This window comes from Thamnophis elegans, chromosome 8, assembly GCF_009769535.1.
Source record: "Thamnophis elegans isolate rThaEle1 chromosome 8, rThaEle1.pri, whole genome shotgun sequence".
Classification (NCBI taxonomy): Eukaryota; Metazoa; Chordata; class Lepidosauria; order Squamata; family Colubridae; genus Thamnophis; species Thamnophis elegans.
The window spans coordinates 27,150,286-27,158,859 of NC_045548.1; positions in this window are offsets into that span (position 1 = coordinate 27,150,286).

Genomic DNA, 8,574 nt, shown 5'->3' on the forward strand with positions numbered 1-8,574 from the left:
TCCTGGATGAAACATGGACAAGTATTTTCAGGGTATCTTAAATTATGTAAGGCTGATAAAGTAAATTTTTCAAGATAAACTCAGAGAAGATAAACATAGCATTGAGTTAATCTGGAAGTAATTAGACAGTGAAATGCTTAAATAAACTGTACCTGGTTGTTAAAAGATGTCTACTTTACATAAATGTCATATTACAGGTAGTTCCGGGTTACAATGTTAATTGGCACTGGAATTTCCATTGCTAAGTGATGTGGTTGTAAAGCCTGACATCATATGATCACATCACTAAGCAACAGCAATCCCAGCAGTTCCCACTGCTGTTGTTAATTGAACCCTTACCCTAACCCACCAGTCATTAGGCAAAGACCCACTCTAATCAAAAACATTCCTGACTTGATCCTTCTTAGTCCAAAGTCCAATACAGGGACTGCCTTCTTCACCTACTTCACCTACACCTACAGTAACTACCCACTCCACCTGTCTTCTCCCAATATCTGACTTTTGGCTACCCTGCACAGCAGCATTCCTCAGTGATGTCAGCACTGGGGCTGAAATAGAGGTCTTTGCCCTGGGACCTTTAGAAGTCTTAGCCAGTCGTGTCGAGGCCTCTTACTTCAGCCCCAGAATCAGTGGTGCTGCCACCAAGGAGTGCAACATCAAGTCTTGCAGTGTGGCTAACCACATCAGTGCCACACTTCAAAGCCCTCATTTTCCTCTTGCTTCTGACAAGGCATGCCCAGTCTCACCCAATGCAAGGCACTTGCTCACTATGCCAGGTCTTTTTTGAAAGCCGAGTGTACCATTCCCCAAAATGCATATTCTGTTCTTCAAATAGTGTGTGCTGTTCTCACAATGCCTCAAAAGACTTTTGAGGCATTCTGAAGCACCAGGAGAAGCGCAGACATTATTTGGAGAACAGTGTGTACTATTTGAAGATTAGACTTTTTGCATCAAGAAATCTGTGAGTACAGCTAATGTGACATTAATTATATTAATACAATTTGAAATAACTTGTTTGTTTTTTATCCAGAATGATTGTCAGTTAAATTTTTATTTGATAAATCATTTTGGTAAAAGATAAATGTAACATCTCTCTCCAAAAATGTATGTATACTTGCATTTTCAAATGTCACAAATTTGATGGAAAGGGAAATAATTTTTGGCTACATCACTGAAGTAATGTTTCTTAATGTTCCCCTTTATTGTTCTTTGACCCAACTCCATGTTCAATACAGTGTCCAGTTCAAGGCCACATATTTTATGAAGGATTCAGACACTCTAAAACAAACTCAAGGAAGACCATTGCAAATGTCTTATAACTGGAAACAAAGTCATAAAAGAGATTATAGGACTTGGAATGTTTAACCTTTAGATGTTCCTGAAAGTGAAGACCTGTCCTTCATTATTCAAATTTACAGAATAAGTAACCAAATAACAAGATATAGGTAATCTCTTCTTTAGAACTTCCAGTGGTAGAGCATTTACAACCTCTGGTGGCAAATTGTTCTACTGATTAATCTGTCAGGAAATTTTCCCTAGGTTGCTTCTCTCTTTGACTAGATTCCATCCATTGCTTCTTGTCCTGCCCTCAGGTGGAAAATAGTTCTTCTTTATGGCAGCCCCTGAGATATTGGAACATTGCGATCATGTTTTCCCAAGTCCTTCTTTTCATTAAACTCGACAGATCCTATTCCAGCATCCATTCTTTATATGTTTTAGCCTCCAGATCCCTAATCATGTTTGTTGTTCTTATCTGCACTCTTAATAGTGTCTCAACATCTTTTTTTACATCATGGCAACCAAAACTGAATGCAGTATTCCAAATATGGCCTTACCAAGGCATTATAAAATGGTATTAACACTTCACGTGATCTTGATTCTATCCCTCTGCTTATGCAGTCTAGAACTGTGTTGACTTTTTTGGCAGCTGCAGCATACTGCTGGCTCATGTCCACTAGGACTCCAAGATCCCGCTCACAGTTACTACTAATGAGTAATGTACCACATCTTCCTTGGTGTTTCCCTTCCCTCAATGGGCTACATGAGAACTGGGCCACCATCTTTTTTCATTTGTCTCCTACACTGAGCAAGAGAATTAAATTCACTGATTACTGTTGCTCTTTTCAATGCTTGCCCTTCTAAAAGTAGTCTTAGAAGGTTGCGTTTTTCTGTTCAAATTCACCCTTTCCAACTGCTTTTGAAGTGCTAGAAAAAAAATTAACATGAATACTTGTGATGATTGCAATCATTTTGATCAATGGGGATCAGTGAGATCAATTGGAGGCAGATGAGTGGATGTGTTTTTACATATTAAGTTCACTTATTTCTTGCCTAGACAGATGTTAGTAAAATTAGTTTAAGATACAAGAATCCCTTTCCCTCTTTCTTATCTGTTTCTGAAAGAAGCTTTCTTAATCTTTTAATAAATCTAACTTTTTCTTCACATATCATGTATGTCTGCTAGCTGATAATATTGTGATAGTGTACTGTGCATCCAGTGCAACTATATTAGCAGAATTTTTTTCTTTATAAATAGGTATGTTGCTATTTAGAGGGACGTGGAGACTCAGTGGCTGAGATGCTGAGCTTGTCAATTAAAAGGTTGGCAGTTCAGCAGTTCGAATCCCTAACGCCGCTTAATGGGGTGGGCTCTGTTACTTGTCCCAGCTTCTGCCAACCTAGCAGTTCAAAAGCATGTAAAAATACAAGTAGAAAATAGGGACCACCTTTGGTGGGAAGGTAACGGCATTCCGTGCACCTTTGCCATTTAGTCATGCTGGACACATGACCATGGGAGAACATCTTCGGACAGTGCGGGCTCTTTGGCTTTGAAACAGATATGAGCCCTGCCCCCTATAGTTGGGAACGACTGGCACATATGTGTGAGGGGAACCTTTACCTTTTTATGTTGCTACTTAATTATTCAATATTCTTTAGCAGGTTTCATCTAACAAGGACTCCTGTTGAATTCAAACTTCCGCAATAGTTTATCTTTCTCCTATAGAGAATTTAAAAAAAATATGAAAAGTTATTTTGAGGAAATATTTGGCCAGGAAAAACTGATTCACAGCTTTCAGATACTATTTTGTTTTTACATGTACCCTTAGGAGAGCTTTCTGTACTAGACAGTGTTCTCAATAGATTTGGACTTCAGATCACTATCGTATTGATGTCTTCATTGCTATCATGAACTGAAATAACAAAAGAGCGTTCCATGCTTCTATTCCCATTCATTTATTTTCTTTGCATTCTTCTTCCAAGTTACACTATTATTTCTTGCCTAACTCTTAGAAATCAGTTCTGTCTCTTTCATACTGAAATAAGTCTCTTTCCACTCCATCATTCCCCTTTTCTGTCTAGTTTTGGGAGACTCCTTGAAGAACTTACTTAATTAGCTGTCTGCCTGAGTGACAGGAAAACTCCAAAGGAAGTACTGATTAGAGAAGAGTATCTGATTGAGAGATATCTTCAGCGTGGGATGTCTTGCTGCAGGTGCTTAAGGGGCAATTCCTATATTAGCAGCAAAAATATTTGTCATTAAATCATGAGACTTGTGATTGAATAAAGAATGTTGACAAGGATGAAAGCCCTGACAAGTTGTGATTCAGCTTATTTCCCAAGGAACAGATGGTAGTTCCAGGTTTTAATATCAGGTTTTATATTGTGAAGCTTTAGTGAGGTAATTCAGGTTCAGTGAAGTAAAAAGCATTTCAGCTTGGATAGTCAGTTGCTCTGCTTAGCAAACGATGGAGAAGTTAATGGAAATAATTTTCGATAATAGCCATATTCAAAACTATTTTTCTTAATTCTAAATGACAGATTGAACTGACCCAGAAAGCTTCTTAAGGTAATTATCTATTTGTCTTATATTAAGCATAATTTTGATCCATTTTATTAGTTTGGTTTATGAAAGGAAATCATTGCATTGTCAAGTATAGTTTATGATCAGCTGCTGAAGATTATAAGGACACAATATATTGGATTTTTTGTACAGGCAAATAGATACTAGAGATAAAGAACTGTAGAAATAGACATGGATATTTTAATATTTATGTTGCAGAAAATGGGGAAAATAAAACGTTATCCTAGGGGATATTGATAATTTAAAAAGAAAATGGAAATCGAATAATTTCATAGAGTTGGTAGCCCTATAAGGAGCCAGCTGAATCCCATTTCTTGCAATGCTATGTAAGGGTATTGTGGGAAATTAAAATAGTGTTCTGCAAGCCTATCTATTTATAGAAGACCCAAGACAAATAATAACAGTTAAGAACTATGCTGGGGTGCTATGTCCTGGAGATTTCACTGAGGTCTAAATCTGCAACTATTTTATTCATGCTTCTTTCCAGCTGGTTTTTGCATTGAGCTATTAGCAGTAAATACTCTGTCTTTTTTTTTTTACTTCACCATTCCTCTTGCAGCATAATCTATTCCAAACTTCATAGACTGTATTTTCTACAGCTTTCTAAAGGAGTGGTTAAAGTTTAGTATTGCAGGCAATCACTGTCCACAACCTGGAATTTGATTGTGACAAGACTCAAAGCTGACTCAGTTTTCATCCTTCCCGGGTTGGTAAAACGAGGACCAGACTGTTGGGAGCAATATGCAGATAATTCTTACATTGTAAACTGCCCAGAGAATGCTGTACAATGCCATGGGGCGGTATGTAAGTCAAAATGCTATTGCTATTGCTAAATGTGTGTTGCCCATCTGGCATTTCCATCTAACACCCCGATTTTCCAAATTATATTCTTAGTATTTCCTTCAGAAATGACATATGCACATTCTGCTGCTTGCCTTCAACCAGACATATGCAGCATATTATGGTGGCATGATTGCTCGCAAGAATAAATATACCCTTTAAAAATCTTTATTTCCCTTAAATTCCATGTTCAACAGTACACTGAATTTATGCTTTTTATCCCAGTCCTTCTTTATCTATTCTTATATTTTCAGAAGTTCAGACTTCAGATAGTCAAGGAGCTACCCTCTTCATTTCCATGTCAAGAGACCTGTTCCACTGAATATGCTGATTCTCTGAAATTAAATGAAACAAGGCAGTACTTCATTCTGGTGAATGGTGAGGTAGAATCAATCAGCCTATATGACAAATTTTAATCCCCCTAAATCAGGGGTGTCAAACTCGTGTCGTCACAGCAGCATCCTGTGACATATTGGGACTTTCCCTCCCTTCGCTAACTTGATATGGATGTGGCCAGCGGGCCGTGAGTTTGACAGCCCTGCCCTAAATCATTACTTTTTAGTAGTGCTTAGGAACTAAGGCTTAAAATATATTCTTCTTTGCTGATGAAGAAATGACTATTATGATTCATACTTCAAAAAGGCAACTCCCTGGTGCATAATTCTCATTATGAAAAGTTATTCAGACTATCATCAGATTTCAATCATAAAAATTATTTCAATGAATTAATCTGTATTACAGTCCTTGTCCAGACTGGTAGAGTACAAAACTTCATGAAGAAATGAACAGATATATGCATTCTTATCTGTGTGTGTATGTGCTGTGATTTCTTCATAGTTACCAATAAAGGGGAATTGGGCTAACCAGCCTGGAAATATCAAATATAATGTTTATAATGTGAATTAACAGTTGATGGACCTTTGAGTCAATATTGGCTAATTCTTTTGGCAGCAGCACAGAATTTTGCCATATTGAGAATAATTTCCTGTTTCAAATCTGCCAATGTAAGTGGATATAAAATTCATAAAATCTATCTTGCTAATTCACTAAAAAGTGTGCAACCAACAATAGAATGAAAAATGCAAGACAACATGACTCATTCTTTCACGTGCACAGAGTCACTCACTAAGGGCAACATCTTCCTTTTAGCAGCACTAAGGGAAGAACATTAAAACATGCTGTGTGAATGTTCTATGTTGTTTCAAGGTCAGACATAAACAATGGGTTGAAAAGATTTGGAAACCTCACCAAAATGTTGATGTGTCACAATTAGCTCAAATCCATTTGCTGTTTACTATGCAAAATTTTCTGTCTTAGAATCTATTTAGCATTCTCATATACCTAGAATATTAGAAAATTAGGCAAAAACATGAAAAAACAATTTTCTCTCTAAATTCTTATGTCAAACTGAAATATTGCAAAGTTGTCAAGATAGGCAGGATCTATAGGACAACCAGTGGTGGGTTCCAACCAGTTCAGACTGGTTCAGCCAAACCGTAGTGGTTTGGTGGCCTGAGTCGCTGGAACTGGTGGGGTGCCTGTTAGAACCCACCCCTGGGAACAACATACAATTTTGACTACAAATATAAAAACTGAAAGCAAGTTTGGATTACAAACTACTTGCCAGAATAGAGTTGCATTGACACCCACCCAGCTGAAGAAAAAAACCTGACTCCTTTCCAATTGCTCAAAATGGTGGTATTGGCAAATCATGGATACATAACAAATCTGGTCCAAGACTTAGATCACCAATGCCTTAATGCTACAAGATGCATGTCTTGGAATGGAAGAATTTAAGGAAGGCTATGACACACCTTTGGGAAAATGTGTAGAAACTCAGCCTAATTCTTCTAAGGGCCAGTAATCCCCAAATATCACCTTGATATTCATAGTTTATTTGTTCCACTGTACAAATTGAAAATGAAGTAGGCTTTTAGAAGATACCTTAATCTAGTATCGTGCGAATGTTAATACTGAAACATTTTTTATTATAATGTATTATTAAGCCCCCAAAACTGTTCTAATCCATATCTATATATGAAAAAAATGTAATAGAAACTTGAGCATATATCTTAATTTTTTTTCAGGTAATATGGGCTTTTCTTTAGGGACTATAAGAAGTTATAATAGCACTGAAAAAAGTTACTTATGACCATTTTTCACACTTACCACTGTTGCAGCATCGTGGTCACATGATCAAAATTCAGACGCTTAGCAACTGACAGTTTGCCATGTCCTGGCCATGTGATCATTTTTGTGATCTTCTGACAAAGTCAATGGGGAAGTCAGATTCACATAACAAATATGTTTATTAACTTAACAACTGCAGTGATTCACTTACCATCTGTGGTTAAAAAGGTCATAAAATGGAACAAAATTCACTTAATAACTACCTGTTGTGGCCCAGCAGGAGCTGTTGGAGCTGCCACCAGACTCCGACAGCGAGGGGCCCTATGAGTCGGCCCTGCAGGATGTGGAGGACTCTGGACAGGGTTCCGACTCCGAGCAGGGCGCAGAGAGACTGGTTGTCCACCAGGTGGCACTTGAGCCTTGGATCAGTGGGGAGGAGACAAGGGAGAGTGATCCGAAACCAACAGTGAGTTGTTCCGGGATGCACGCCGTTGAAGAGCTATCGGCGTCAGAACAATTATGTAATTACAGGAGGTAATTACGCTCAGCTGATAGTCATAAGGCTCCTCTCTAGACTATAAAAAAGACTGCTTGTGCCATGCCCTTCTTGCAGAAGTCAACGCTTTGACTAAAGAGAAACTAACTTGGCAGGCTGGATTGCTGCCAGAGTTTGTCTGAATTGCTGCCAAGGTTTGTCAGACTTGCTGCTAAGGTCCTTATCTGTTTGTTTATTTGGCTTTCAGCCACCGAGAGTCTGGTCTTGCTATTAAAGGACATTCTCATTAAGTGTCTCTTGGCTTTGGTACTGGATGGAGGAGGGGGTCAGAACAACTACCTTTATGTGTAATCAGTATTATCAAAACATTTACCAATGAGTTGCTAATTATTAATCAAAAGTATTTTGAGATACAATACTGCTTTGAATTTTTGTAGTAGACTCATATTGTATCTATGAGCAAGAGCGGTAAGAATTCATAATGGAAGCCTCTAACATTATCCAAATTTTGCTATAGACCTAAAATATATATTTGAATCAATATAAAACACAGATGATTCATGTATTTACAATAAAGGACCAATCTCGTACCCATGTGAATCATGCTATTGTAAAACAAACTTCTCCTCCATCAGTATACGGTCCTGTTCTATCTAGTCCAGGGCTGTCAAACTCGCTGCCCACGGGTCAGATGCGTTACATGCTGGCCACACCCATGCCCGATTCAGCAAAGGGGGGGAAGTCCCAATATGTCACATGACGTCGCGATGACATGAGTTTGACACCCCTGATCTAATCTAACAATGGAACAAAATTCACTTAACAACTACCTTTATGTGTACATCAGTATTATCAAACATTTTACCAATGAGTTGCATAATTTAAGATGCTAATTGTGATATTTGGCTATATTTGTATAGTCTTACTACACTCATAGTCTAGCTTCTAGAAATATGGGCTGCTTCATCAAAGGGAAAGGAAGGCCTACCATGCCATTTTTAATAGGTTGGTTATTTAGATGACACTGGGAGACTTTCTGAACTTAAACTGAATTATAAGCCTGGTTACCATCTTAGGTTTATGGGGTCATATTGAGAACGAGCATTAACTGAAGTGTCTAGATGAAAACTGTAGACTACAGAGCCTGAAATCCTTCTCCTAATTCTGCCAGAATATGACATCCCAAACATGATGTAACCATATAAGAACCCCTTCTATTATTTTTGATCACAGCCACAAATGGCGC